Here is a 15,370-nt window from a genome sequence, read left to right as displayed (position 1 = left end):
TTATTTCAACACCATTTGTTGTAATCAGGCTATCTTTGCTCTTTCTCTTTTATTCCTTTGTCAAATATCAGTTGACTGTGTGGGTCTATTGTGGGCTCTTATTCTGTTCCATTGATCTATTTTTCTATTCTCTTGCCAAGTTTATGCACACTTAATTACTGTAGATATGTAGTAAGTCTTGTAGATATGTAGTAAGTTAACTAATTTCAGTTGATACCTAATAATCTATAGATTTATTTGTAGATTAAGTTGGGAAGAACTGGCATGTTCTCAATGTTGTTCTAGAAGAAACATGGCATACCTTTCCATTTATTTAGTTTTTCTGTGATCTATTTCATCAGACTTTTTCAGTTTTCCACATATAAATCTTACACATATTTTGTTAGATTGATACCTAAGTATATCATTGTGGAGGGTGATAAAGTAAACAGCAATGTGTTTTTAACCTCAAATAATACTAGGTCATTGTTGGTATATAGAAAAACAATCCCTTTTAATATATTAACCTTGCCTCCTATAACTTCCTATAACTGCCTATTGGGTCCATGATCCCTTTATTTTTATTGATGATGATGATTCTTTTTTTTCTTTTTTTTATTGTGAAAATACTGTACAGAGGGGTTACAATTACATGGGCAAGATAATGAGTACATTTCTTATCAAGCATTGTAGCCTCCTCCTTTGTTTCCCCTTCCCATCTCTTTCCATCCTCCCCCCGCCCCCACTTCCTATCCTTCCCTTTCCCACTTCCCCCCCCCCCCCCCGACTTTCTATGACCAGGACATCTGTGGTCAATCTAATCTATATGCCTTTATTTCCTTATCTTATTACATTAACCTAGACCTCCCTTTAAACTGTCCTTTAGCTTTTTTATTCAAGCTTGGTCTTCTACCACTTAAGCCACAACTCCATTTCTGGCTTTTTGCTGGTTAATTGGAGGTAAGAGTCTCGTGGACTTTCCTGCTGGGTCTGATTTTGAATCTCTATCTTTAAATCTTAGCTTTCTTAGTAGTTAAGATGACAGCCATGATTAATCAACCCCCAGCAAGTTTTTATTTTGTTTTTTAATCACAACTGGGTATTTGGTTTTGTAAATGCTTTTCTGCATTAATAATATGCTCCTGTGTGGTTTTTAAAAAATTATTTTAGCCTATTTCAATTGGATTGATTGATTATTTATCAGCACACTTTCTTTAGGAATTTTATTTGCAACTCAGAAATGAATCCTGGGATTTTCTTTGTTTTGATGTCCCTAGAAGTGGCTTCACAGACCATTGCTCAAGGATGGCAGTTGTAGTGTTGTTACGGTATCAGAATTGCTGAATTCGGCATCTCATTCATGCCATGTACATATCACATTTTAACTGTTAGAAACTGATGAACATGACACAACTTTCTTCCCCAGGTGAGAAATAACCTATCTGAAGTTATGGGTCTGATAGAGCTGACTTCTATGAGTCTAAGATAAGATGTGTGTCTAGGAAATATAGTGATGGACTGAGGGAAAAAACCCTCAGAATATAACTTATTTATTCGTTAAAGATGCTCTGAGAGATGATTACGTGTCACCTTTTGTAGGGAATGAAGGATGAATTGGACAAATATTTTGACAAATGTAACTTACAGACTAGCTCAGGAAAACAACATGTAAATATAATTAGTCATCTTCTCCACTATTCCTCTTCATGTTCCTGTGCCAAAACCAAGCAAATACCCATTGCTAGTTACTAAGTTCCATAAAATTTACCTGCCTCTGTCTTTTTTCATGATATGTTGTTTAATTGATCTTTTGCCTCTTTTCACCATTTTTTTCCTGAAACCTAATTCCAGTTCACACTCCTTCATAGAGACATTGATGATACCCTCAAAGCAGTAATATTTTACATGAGCTATTGATAGCTGTGTCTGAGCTCCCTTATAGATAAGCACTCCGATAAACAAATCTATGTATATGAAACTGGAAGAATCCAGTAATTTCCCCCAAACATAATTAAATGCAGTACTGTTCTGATACAGCATGGTTAATTTCCCCAACAACCATTACTCCTGTCTCCCTAGCTATCTCTCTGAATGTAAAAGTTAAGATATGGTTCTGTTGTGAACATTTGATGTAGACCTTAGAAAATGCAAGCCAAAGGTACAGAGCAACACAATATTGTTAGGTTTCTTTTTAAATATTTGTTTATAATCCCAAAGCCTACAAGCATTCCCAGATTTCCTGTGGTGAAGAACATCCTCCTGGTTTCTAAGTTAAATTCCCCAAGGAGGAGAGAGATTGGGAAATATTCTGTTTTGGAATGTCAGAGTTGGAAAGTACCTTAGGGATTATCTAGTTCAACCAAGTTGTTTTGAATATAAGGAAACTGAGGTTTGAAAAGTAAATGAGACTTGTTCAAGGTCACAATGTGATTCAAAGCCAAGTTGCCAGGCAGGCATTGTCTTTGGCCAATAGCTTGTCTGGTGATACTACCTGAAATGACTCTGGATGTTCAGAATCATTACAACAGTCCCCTTTAAGCTCTGCTAAGTAAATCAGTTGCTTAGGCTTACATGGAGCTGGTGAACTCTGTAGTGAGGTAAGTAGCTTGACATGATATTTTATCAAAAGTCTCTAAGGAAAGCCAAATATGGTAATGCACAATTGCAATCCAGGTACTTAGGAGGCCAAGGTAGAAAGGTCTTGTTTCAAGACTGGCTCAGGCAAAGTTAACATGAGGACCCATATAAAAAATACACATAAAAGCAAAAGAAGGAGGGAGGAAGAAAGAGAGGGAGGAAGGTAGAGAGAGAGGGAAAGAGGAAGAGGGGAGGTGAAGGAGAGAGAAGAGAAGGAAGAGGAGAAGAAGAAGGTGGGGAAGGAGGAGAAAAGAAGGAAGAAAAATAATGAGGGAGAGAGAGAGAGAAAGAAAGAAAGAAAGAAAGAAAGAAAGAAAGAAAGAAAGAAAGAAAGAAAGAAAGAAAGAAAGAAAGAAAGAAAGGAAGGAAGGAAGGGAGGGAGGGAGGGAGGGAGGGAGGGAGGGAGGGAGGGAGGGAGGGAGGGAGGAGAAGAAAGAAAGAAAGAAAGAAAGAAAGAAAGAAAGAAAGAAAGAAAGAAAGAAAGAAAGGAAGGAAGGAAGGAAGGAAGGAAGGAAGGAAGGAAGGAAGGAAGGAAGGAAGGAAGGAAGGAAGAAGGAAGGAAGGAAGGAAGGAAGAAAAGAAGGAAGGAAGGAAAGGAAAGGAAAAAAGAAAGCACAGCAAAGTAAGCAAAGCAAGCAAAGAAAGAAAAGGAAAGCCAGTCAAAGGGAGTCTATTCTACTATGATCAACATAGGAATAAGCAGACAGAAAATAGCCAGAGCTGGCACGGGACTGTGTCTTTAGAGTGATAGTCTTATGAGGCTAGAGAGAATCTTGGGGAGGAAAAAGCAGAACTTGAACGTGATGGAAAGGTTTTGTTTTCTAGAAATGATGGTGCTGTTTACTGCCATATAAGGAGCAACTCTTCATCTCTGGTACTTGGTTTCCAAGTGGATAAAATAAACAGCTGATAGATAATTCCAAAAGTGCTTTTCCAACCCAACACTTTTCTATTCTACTGATGATCCTGTTTCCTACTTTAGCAGGAGAGGAAAAGAAGGCTCGATTCTCTTTAATTGAGTTGATAGCTCTGTTGTGACTTAGCCAGCATTTGATCCACTGCCCATGTAGCTTGAATCCTCTTTCCACATAGCCCTATGGCCTGGCTATGAATTGTGCAATTGCTGTCCCGAGGCTGTTGCACTTGACCTCTTTTTTTAGCCCCAGGGGACTATTGGCAGCATTTAGAGTCTGAGCAGTCTTCACCCTGAAAGTGGAGAAGGGGTCAGAGAGATGTTTTTCCCTCTCCCTGTTAAAATGAAACCAAAACAAAACTCCTCAATGTGGGAGACAGAGGGGCTGCAAGGGAGTTACCTCTTAGCCTCTGCGTATGGCACTGCTCAGCCATCTTGAAGAGACTTGGCCTGAGTCCTGCAGAATGAAGTTAGCAACTGAGGAAGGTAGCATGACCAAGGATAACCAACATTGGGTTGGGGGCAAAGTGACCACAATCAGCCTGTGTCAGAAAATGGCTTTCAGGGAGGAAATAGAGACAGGGAAAGGAGTGAGGAGAGATGAAAATATTGAATTATGCTTTAAATGAAATACTACATTTAAGACTCAACAATTCTTGGGATTCAATTCAAAAAAAGAATATTTTCCCTGAAAAGCTTTGTTTGTGCTGGTACTTAGATTTAAAGTCAGGGCTTCATGATTCTTCTTAGCTTTTTTGCCCTATCACTTGGCAACAACTTCTAGTTTTCGATGGTTAAATGGAGATAAGAGTCTCTCAAACATTTTTGTCCAGGTTGGCTTTGAACTATAATCCTCAGATCTCAGTGTCCTGAGTAACTAGGATTATAGACTTGAGCCACAGTTCTTGGCTAGTAAATCGTATTTATAAACTGCTTTGTTATTAGCAGCTCCTGTGTGCAACCCCTTAAAGGCAATAATAGAATTAAATTAATTACTTTTTCTTAAAAAAAAAGATGTTTTAAACAGTGATTGAAATGAACCAGCCATGAAGAGTTTTCTAATTGTGACCATAAAATCGGATGATGTTCATATTTTAAAGTCCTATTTAAACTGAGTCTCCAATTTTCCCTAAGGAAAGCTACCTGGTTTCATAGACTCTCAAGCTAGCACAAACCTTACTGATAATCCTCAGTTTTTTAGATGACTGTATCAGAGACAAAAATCACAGAGATTGCCTTAGTTCCCATTCTTATTTGGAGACACATAGTGTAGGAAAGGAAACAATTTCCAGCAAGCTATAACAATCCTCATGCCATCTTTAAAACAATCTTCAGATAGTCAGACTTTCAGGTCAAAGGATAACTTAAGGTCATCAGAAGCTGGCAAGATTGCACTCGTAACCTCTAGAGAATTCTCTCCTTTTGGCAGTCAAAGGCAATGATAAACGCCAAGCCAGGCCTGGGATTTGGGCTCAGCTCCAGGCTCCAATCCCCTCCAAAGTCAGGGTTCAAACTGTACAAGGGACTCAGCACCAATCAAAATCCATGCCTGAACATTTGCTTTTCATCAGAGACCCCGGGACCTTAGACATAAGTTAATCCATTCTTCTCACTTTGCATTTGTAGAAATTAAAGGCCAGATTGAAGGATGTAACACTGAATACTCCAAAAAGGTCACTTGGCAGTTTAGGAAATGCATAGCAAGCTGCAAAGGGTGGTTTTTGGGGTGGAGATTAGGTAAAAATCCTGACTTTGTCGTTTATTAACCAGGAGACTCCAGGTAAGCCACTTGACCACCTTGAATATTAATGTTCTAATCTCTAAAATGTATGATCATAATTAGGTTGCTCAAATCACAGGATTGTTGTGGTAATTAAACAAAATTGATTTGTAAATAGGAAGCCACTGTTCATACAATGGTTAATGTTGCTATTAAATTACAAGTCAGACACTGTGCTGCACTGCTACAGACCTAGCTACTCTGAAGGTTGACATAGCAGGATTGTTTACATGAGCCCAGAAGCTGGAGAAGAGCCTGGGCAATGTAGGAGATTCTCCATCTCAAAAAATAAGGATGACATATTCAGATAGAAGTAGTAGACAGATTAAATAATAGTAACGGAATAAATGTTGGTATTCTGATAATCTTCCATATTCTTTTCTTAAATTTGCATCGAGACAGGATTTCATTCCAGTTGTGATAAGGTGTTCTTTTGGATATTGAAGCTGCCTTCAAGAAGTTTAGAAGCTGTGGTTGTGGGTTGTCATTTAAATGGATAAATTTTGCGAAAGCATTTTAATGTTATGTATTTGATTGATTTTAAAGGGTTGCATTGTAGCATGAAGAACACATTTAAATAAAATGAAATTCTAAATAAAAAAATGATGACAATGAAATTCAACCTATAAATAATCATAATATACCCTCTTGAATGTCTACCATATGCCAAGGACTTAAATCATCTCCCCTCTCCCCACGAGAGCGCACATGCACGTGTGTGTGTGTGTGTGTGTGTGTGTGTGTGTGTGTGTATTAGTTTTGAAGCCTCACACTCTCACTTGTGTTTTTCATTCAAAGCTATTATTCTACCACTTGAGTCACACCTTCACTACCAGCTTTTTGGTGGTTAATAGGAGATAAGAGTCTCACAGATGGGTCTGCTGGGCTGGCTTCAAACCACATTTGATCCTCAGATCTCAAACTCCTGAGTAGCTAGGACCACAGGCTAGATCCACCAGCACCCAACCTTTATTTCTTTTAATTAATGAGAGGATTCCAGAACTCAACTAACAGCCACATCACATTGTTAGAGTAGATTTCAAGCCTGGAGAGATACACAGCAGGAGTCAATCATCATCTCTTATAATATGTCCAGTGAGAACCTTCACCACAAGTTTCTTAAGTTCCAATATGTGGATCTGGGATTCCCTTCTCAGGCCACATGAGCCAACTTTTTTCACTCTCGTTTGATGTGTTGAGTAGGTAGCCCTTGCATATTGAGGGTGGGGAGAACTACATCACTTTTTGCATGAGGAGAGAGTATGGTCTTTGACACAGATGACTTCTCAGCTAAGGGGAAAAAAATAAAAATACCTAGGAAACCTGGATATCTAAATTAATACATATTTTTGTTGTTAAAATTACCATATTGGCTGAGCATTTGTGGCTCATGCCTGTAATACTAGCTACTCAGGAGGCTAAGATCTGAGGATTCTGTTTTGAAGCCAGCCCAGGAAGACAATCTGTGAGAGTCTTATCTCCAATTAATTACCAAAAATCTGGAAGAGGAAGTATGGCTTAAGTGGTAGAGTTCCAGCATTGAGCAAAAGAGCTAAGCAAGGGCATGAAACCCTGAATTTAAGCCCCAGTACTCATTCACACACACACACACACACACACACACACACACACACACACACACACACACGAGTGCCATATTGAAGAGTACTTGAGTGGGTAGAGATCTTTGATTTGACTTTTATTCAGAATACATCAACTTTCTGCTCAGCTGCCGGGAGGGAGGGCTAGACAGGGAGTAGAGGTATGTCCCAAGAATACTTACGTTTTAAATATTTTTAAAGAAGTTGAGGCTGAAAAATGTAATTTCACAATTTGTACAGAACTCTTTCTCCTATTTTCCATGAACTCCTCTCATTTTTAACCTTTCACCAAACGGATACTGATTTTAGGATCTTTTCTAATATATCCTCTCTTATTGCCAGTTTGATATACGCCTTTGTTTTGTTTTCGTGTTTTGTTATATTGTTTGTTTTGGGCTTGTTGAAACAGATTCTCAGTAAATAGCCCAGGCTCCTTAAACTCAAATTACTCTTACCTCAGCCTCCCAGGTTCTGTGATTGGAGGCATGCACCATCACAAAGAACTTACTCATTTTTCAAATAATAGGATATTGCTAATAGTAATATTAGCAAAGACTAATAGTTTAGCCTTTCTTAAGAGATTTTGTTTGTAAATATGAGACTGTGCTTTGCAATTAACAACCCTAATGCAGGAAAAAACCTGGGCCTTCTTTTCACGGTTTCCAACCTCTACTCTTTCTCTGTTGAGAAAGTTGTCCTGCTCTGTGGCAAAGTGCTCTTTTAAAGACATACATAGCCATCTCTCCCACACCATACCTTCTTCTATAACTTCGCCACTTCGCTCACTGGATGGCAAAGTCTACATCTCCTCCCTTTGGATCTAGGCAAGATGATAGCTCACTTTAATTTTAATTTTAATAGGTGGTGCTGTCCAGTTTCTAAAGATACAACATAAAGGTGATAATATCTTTGTGGTGGTGTTCTGATTTTCTAGAATCCTTGCACATGGAATTCTGAGCTGTTCACTAGGCATTGTTTCTGCTCTGAGGCTGCCACACTTAAGGAAACCCATGATGAGCTAGAGAAAGAAGCTAAGCCAGCCACCTACCCCTTCTCCAGCTGTACCAGCATCACAAGTCTACGTGATAGGAGAGGTCCTGAACTAAAAATACCCAGAATCCTTAGCCCATAGTTTAAGCTACTAAGCTTTGTGATTCAGCTGCTACAACTGGAAGCTGCCCTCTCTCCATCCTATTGCTATATCTAGTTACAGCAGCACACCCATGCAATTGGACATCTCTAAGCATACTCCTTTCTTCTGTTCTTTGAAATGCACCTTGATTCTGTCACCTACTGGATGAATGCCCCTGGAGAAAATATCCAAAACATACTTTCATTCATCTCTAAAAGAGGAGCAAGATTTGCTGCTTAATAAAACAGTCTGTGAGGGCTCTGCCCATAATTGTGCATCCACAGAAATTGTGCAACATTCCCTCTGCTCCTGAGAATATTCACATACCCTGCTTTGTTATCTACAATAATGTTCTGAGGCAGGTGTGCAGTTGAAGGAAACGACTCACCGGGATGTTCCTTACAGGAAACATCCATCCAGCGAGAAACAGAGCCTAGATATTTTGCTTTCTAAAGCCTGGCTTTCATCTAAAGATTCTCATAAAGCATCAGAATTCCTAGCCCAAGCTAGCTTCCTTTCCATGTCTAGCCAATGTTTTTTTTCCTTAACATCTACTCTAGCTTTGCCTCTCTATTCTCAATCACCCTAGTCTCCATACTCAGTCTATCACAACTTTTCAGAGTTTAAGTGTATCATTCTTCTCAAGGGGTATAAGGTGTCTTCTCTTAGGATATAGTACTGAATTATTTTGAATCTTCTGAGTAACTAAAGAGCTTAGATTTCCAATGGCCAAAGTCAAACCCAAATAGAGCATTCCTTTACCTTATATATTTGAGTCTTCATCCAACTGATGTCCTAGCAATGAGAAATACAGCCCTTGATGTCATCCAGTTCCAGTCCTGGCTGGCCGACATTGCACAGAAAGATACCAGTTGACCCAGGTCTTGAAGTTCAGTGTTGTGGCTTCAGAGACAATACTTGTTTTAGTCCTTGCATTGAGTACAAGAAAGGATTTTGCAAAATTCTATTTACTACTTCTGATGGATGTCGGTCATTATGAAGCAAAATCTAGCAAACAATTGAGGAAGGAACATTAGATTCCCATGAAAGCCATGAGCTTGGTCATACAAAGCTTTAGAAAAAGCATGGGAAAGGTACTTAGTCTGAGGAATAAAGACTGTCTTGACAGTCAGTGTCAGGATTGCAGGGGCTTGGAGAACTTCCTGGTACTCAATAAGGAGAGTCAAGATCAGTCATTTAGTAAACCTAATAATGTTAGTAAACAATTATTTCATGTCCTCACAGCATTAGAGTTTTGTATTTGGGACCAATATTCCAGTAGAGTCCAAGTTTAAGCATAATTCTAGATATTCAAAGTCCATGCTCAGCTAGATATTCTCCTTATAAATAAATTCCCGTGTGTGTGTGTGTGTGTGCGTGTGTGTGTGTGTATGTGTGTGTGTGTGTGTGTGTGTGTGTGTGTGTAAGTTCAGAAGAGATTATCCTGAAAACTTCTATGGTTTTAAAGTAACAATGAAGACTTCATACCATAAAGCATTTTCACTGCTATCATTTCTTTAAAGTCTCTAACCTGTGATGTAGGTATAGGAAATTTCAGCATCAAATGACAGATGAAAAATAGAGTCCAGGAATTTAAATAACTTGTCAAAAGTCACGAAAAGAACTCTGCATTTTCTGAGCCTGAATGTTCCACAGACAGCTCCAGCCAACTCAAGGTGTGGGGTTGATAAATTATCTCATCAGTTATATATCCTGGTAACACATGAGCTGTGCAGAACCAGAGAGATCAGCTCCACACTGGTTTGAGAACTTGGCTAAAATTCACCAACCCATTTAGAAGTTGGACACATGGTGGAAGAAAGAAAATAGGAGCCAGAGTATGTGTGCATTGAGGACTTCATTATAGATTTTGCTGCTGTAAGGAAGTATACAAACTTTGTAGCTGAAAAGGACACAAATTCCTTTCTTAAATTTCTTCCTTTATAGTTCTGATTACCAGAGTCTCCAAATCAGTTTCTCTGGCTTTCAAGTCAAGTTATAGAGGATTCCTTCTAAGGCTCTGAAGGAGAATTTTTTCTTGGCACTTATATTCTTTGAATTGTGGCATGCTCTTCTACATAGACAGTGCATCACTTAAATCTCTCTTCCATTGTCATGTGATCCTGACTTTTCTCTCCTAGCCCTTCTGGTTAATCTAGGATAATCTACCTACCTCCAGGTCATTAATTTAATGACATTTAAAAGTTTTTTTTTTTTTTTTTATTATGGAAGGAAACATATTTACAGGTTCCCAGAGCATGGACCTAAAATCTTTGGGGCCATCACTCAAACCTTAATGTAAGTGACAAGGCAACATGTAGAAAATGACAGTAGATTTTTTTAACTGACAGGTATGTCACTTGCATGACTTTTTTGCCTATCTATAAGCCATCTGACATGCCAAGGGCAAAGCCAAAATAAGACCTCTGGATTCTGATTTCAAGTGCTCTTCGGGGCACATCTCTGTCTCTGTCTCTGTCTCTGTCTGTCTCTCTGTCTCTTTGTCTCTGTCTCTCACAGAACAGCACACACAAATAAATTCACATTTTTGCAAGTAGACCATTCTTGTATAGATGGTAATCAATATTTGCATAATGCTTTAGAGTTTATAGTGCTCTTTTTATTTACATCATCCAAAATCCTACAATAACCTTCTGAGATAGCTATTATTAACACATTTTTTACATATGAAGAAACTAAAGCTCAGGGAAGTGGTTTGTCCAAGGTCACCCAGCTGGTAAGGGCAAGACCACAATGCAAATCCTCAGAGTCCCTCTCTGCTCAGCTCTAAATAACAAACTACCCTTAAGTCCACTTTGTAGAAATGGTTTTTAATCTAGTGATGGATATGCTGCAGGTGACTGAGATCTCCAAGGTATTGTGTGTGTGTGTGTGTGTGTGTGTGTGTGTGTGTGTGTGTGTGTGTGTCAGTTCTGGGCTTTGAACTCAGGGCCTGGATGCTGTCTCTGAGCTTTTTGCTCAAATCTAGCACTCTATTATTTGAGCCACAGCTCCACTTCTAAGTCTCATGAACTTTCCTGCCTGGGCTGGCTTCAAACTGTGGTCCTCAGATCTCAGCTTCCTGAGTTCCTAGGATTACTGCACAGACACGAGCCACTGCAGCTCCAATGTGCTTTTGAGGTGATATAAATTTATAAATGGGAACATGCTTTGTAGTGGTCTGACTATTAAAGAAGGTTACTGATGGAGTCACCATTATTATAGCCATCATCATCATTGTCATCGTTGTCATCATCATCATCATCATCATCATCATCATCATCGTCATTGTTGTCCTCACAGTTGTCATCATTATCATTATGTGCTCTGGAACCCAAGAGGATTCAATGGTCAACCCCTCTTATTTCTGTTTAGAACACTGATCCCACTAGATTTCAGTTCCCTGGAGACAATGTTATACTAACACATACCTGTGATTTGTTAGCTACCATGCAGATGTGACTGGTAGGAGCAAGCTCCAAAAAGGATAAACCAAGGTTTTATACCCTTGCGGGCAAATAAGATGGTCCTTTACTTGGTGAAGGGTCAGTTTCCGTGCACTTCATTTTGTGTTGGAATAGATTGACCCTTCCAAATGCATGCTGATATGGTCTAGTTCTCACTGTTTTCTTTCGCTTCTCTCTTTTCACTTTTTCTATGAGACCATTTGTGGTGCATCTCAAATCTGTTTAACACCCTGGGAAGAGGGGCTGGAGATTGACACGGATGCAAATCAGCAAAGTCAAGACCACTAGACCTCTGTTCTTAGCCCTCTCTGACAGGTGGAGCTACACTTCACCACCCCTCCTGGCTCTCACTTTTATTTCATTTTATTTTTTAAGAATAGCACCACTTTTTAAATTTTCACTTTCTAAAATTTCAGCTTCTGAAATTTGCAACTTCAAAACTAGACCGGAGGATCACTGGGAGGACTAACTAGGCTGCCGCCACATGTGGCTGAGCCGTCTACCAGCCACCACCTCATTTGAGTGAGACCGCTAAAAGCCTGCACGTGGGCTCTAGACCACAAGAACATTATTAAGAAATGCTCGCTGCCCCTTACAACGGCCACCATCACCAGGAAGGGGTGACTGAAACCAAGCAGGTGCATTCAAATTGTCCTGGTTTGACCAAAGGAAATGAAGCATTAAAACTCGGTCTCACAATGAGTAAGAACGGGAGCAGAGAGGACACCAAAGCCCTTTGGCCTTCTTCTTGTCAACGACTATGGCCTTTGGTGGCTGGCCTTTGGAATCTCAGCATCTGACATCTAAAGTGTATCCTTCATCCCCAACAACCATCTGTGCATGCTTAAATCCTTCCCATACCCCATTTTCATAGCCAGCTTCTTCTAAGAAGCCTTCTCTACTACCCCTCACTAAATCTAGAAATCTCCTCATTTATCAAAACCATCTTTCAATCCTTCATTCAGTTATTTATGTATATAAGTTTATGTATATAAGTTAAAAAATGAAAATAATGTCTTACCTACGAAGTTGGGTGGCCTGCTAAGCATTTTCACACTTACTGTTTCATGTTGCTGTTAAGTGCCCTAATATTAGACAGAAAACTCCTTAAAGACAGCGCCTCCATCTGACTCATTGCTCTGTCCCCTGCCAGAGAGCCATGCTCTCAATAAATAGATACTGGGTTAATGATTTTAGAAAACTATTCAAAATGATTTTAAATTAGTGGAGAATTTAGAGTTAGCAAAGAATGCCCATTATGATTTCTTTTCACAGTTATTCCATCTCACTACAACCTACTTATAACACCCTCACACAAATACCTAAACAGAAATAGGTATTCACACACTAAAGAAATTCTACTTATGAGGTCCTTGGTGGTGACCTCATCATTGATAAATCCAATTGTGTGTGTGTGTGTGTGTGTGTGTGTGTGTGTGTGTGTGTGTGTGAATACTGGAGCTTGAATTCAGGGCCTCTTGCTCTCACTTGGTGTTTTCTGTTGAATTTTTGTTTTTGTTTTTTGTCAGTTGTGGGGCTTGAACTCTGGGCCTGGGTGCTGTCCTTCAACTCTTCAGCTCAAGGGTAGTGCTCTACCACTGAGCCACAGTACCACTTACAGTGTTTTCTGCTCAAGGCTGTTAAGCCACACCTCCACTTCTGGCTTCTTGTTAGTTAATTGGAGATAAGAGTGTCTCTGGCCGGTAACCAAGATTCTCAGATCTCAGCCTCCTCAGTAATTAGGATTACAGTCATGAGCTATCAGTGCTCAACTTCCAAGTAGTCTTTGTTCAGTCTTCATCTTTCCCATACCCACAATGGTATTTGCACCAAAAACAAACTGCTCCATATGTCTTTAAAGTCTCTTTTAGTTCTCCATGCTTCTTTCTCTAATGTCTACAATTCAGTTCTGTGAATCTTGAAGATTCTACCTTTACGTGTTGGGACTCATTTTGTTTTAGAACTTGAAGTACCAAGGTCTCCTAAATCTGTCTCCAGCTCCTACTTCTGTCTCAATTGCAATCATTGTTTTTCCAACTTACATCATCAACAGGGTGTTTTCTGCAGATGCTTAAAACAACATGCTCAAAATAAAAAAAAGAATTCATTTTTCACACCCTGCCAGCATTACTAAGTCTGCTCTGTGTTCTTTGCATTCAACTCAGTTAATGGCGGGTAACATCCACTCCTGCTATAAGGCTAGAAATCAGTCTGCTAACAGACACTTCCTTTCCTTCACCTTCCAGCTGTTAGTGAGATTTCTCTTGCTTAGGAATCCCGATTGAGTATATACTGCTGGCTGGTCTGAGGGGCAACACCTTCGCTGGTAAAAACACTCTGAGCTCAAGCTTCATTTCCTTCTTCACCTTCATCACAACCATTCTGACCTTATTTCAACCAACTGATTTCCCCCACAATCCAGGACTGTGGCATATACTTTTACCATTTATTACAATGTTCTTCTGCTCTTCTCTGATTGGCAAGCTAAATCATATTTTGATACCCCATTCACATTTCACCATCTCTTTGAGACTGTCCCTTATTCCTGCAAGACAGAACTATTTGATCTCCTACAGTACCTGTATATGTTGCTGTAACACTTACCACATTGCAATGTAATTTTCATTTTCACGTCATTCACTCCATTACACTTTGAAATCCAAGAGCATAACAACATGCACATACTAACTTTTTATATTCCCAACTTGACTCATTGTCCTCAGAAAAATACATACCAAATAAGTCAATGAATATACTCTCAGTATCTTTGTTTTATTTATTTTTTGGTGCTAACACTGGGGCTTGAACTCAGGGCCTAAGTTCTGTCCTTTAGCTTTTTCCACTCAAGGCTGGCCCTTGACTACAACTTAACCTACAGCTCCACTTTTCACTTCTTGCTGGTTATTCAGAGATAACAGTCTAGGACTTTCCTACCCTGGTGGGCTTCAAACTATGATCATCAGATCTCAGCCTCTGGTGTAGCTAGATTTCAGGCATGAACCAACAGTTCTCTAGTCCCAGTGTCTTTGCACTAAGGTAAGTACCACAGTGAAGTAAAATTGTCTTTGGAGGATAGTGACAGATCTGTTATTAGCTGTTAAATGAAAATAGACTTCACAGTTAAAAATCAACCTTCTATAAGAAGCTGACTCTGTGATTGAAGGCTAGTAACTGAACTCTATGCCAGAGTGTCCATCTCTCTATGGTTTATATAAGAATTTGAATAAGTAAAGTGTTTATTACAGATTCCCATACATAACAGATCATCATGATTGTTACAATTCATTAGCTGTATTGCCTGGAGGAGTTCTTTCTTCTCCCCAGAACCTCTTTCTATAAAACAGGAGTTTTCACTGGTACCTTTGAAGTTACCCCAAGTTCCATCACTGTAAAATTTTTACTGCAATCCAAATCTGCACCATCAGCCATTCAGCCCTGAAATTTACTCTGCCTGAAACTATTAACTCTAATAGTTTCTTGAATGTAAATTTTGTTCACTGTGACTGAAGTCAAACATGTCAATCAGATAGGAAATCATGACCAGTAGGAACGATTCCCTTTGTATCTGGCTCCGGCAGGGCATAGAGGAAGCATTCTGGTTACAAACCAGTAGAAATAGTGGAGAGAAGGCCTGTCTTCAGAGGTTGGTGTAAATTACAGGGACTGGGCAATGCTGATTCCAATCACATTATGTTCTTCATTCTAATGACTTTGTGAACCTATTTTGCAATCCCCTATTTATCCCCAGCTCATTTTTATTAATGTCTCATTAACAACCTCATTTGAATTGTGGCCACTGCACTTCACACAAAGAGGACACACACATGAGTCTATTTAAATTTCCTTGGGTTTTCCTCAGAG

This window comes from Dipodomys spectabilis, unplaced genomic scaffold (genome assembly GCF_019054845.1).
Source record: "Dipodomys spectabilis isolate Male_0828 unplaced genomic scaffold, ASM1905484v1 ptg000017l, whole genome shotgun sequence".
Taxonomy (NCBI): domain Eukaryota; kingdom Metazoa; phylum Chordata; class Mammalia; order Rodentia; family Heteromyidae; genus Dipodomys; species Dipodomys spectabilis.
The sequence above is the reverse complement of the archived record's forward strand: the minus strand, read 5'-3'. Positions refer to the sequence as shown.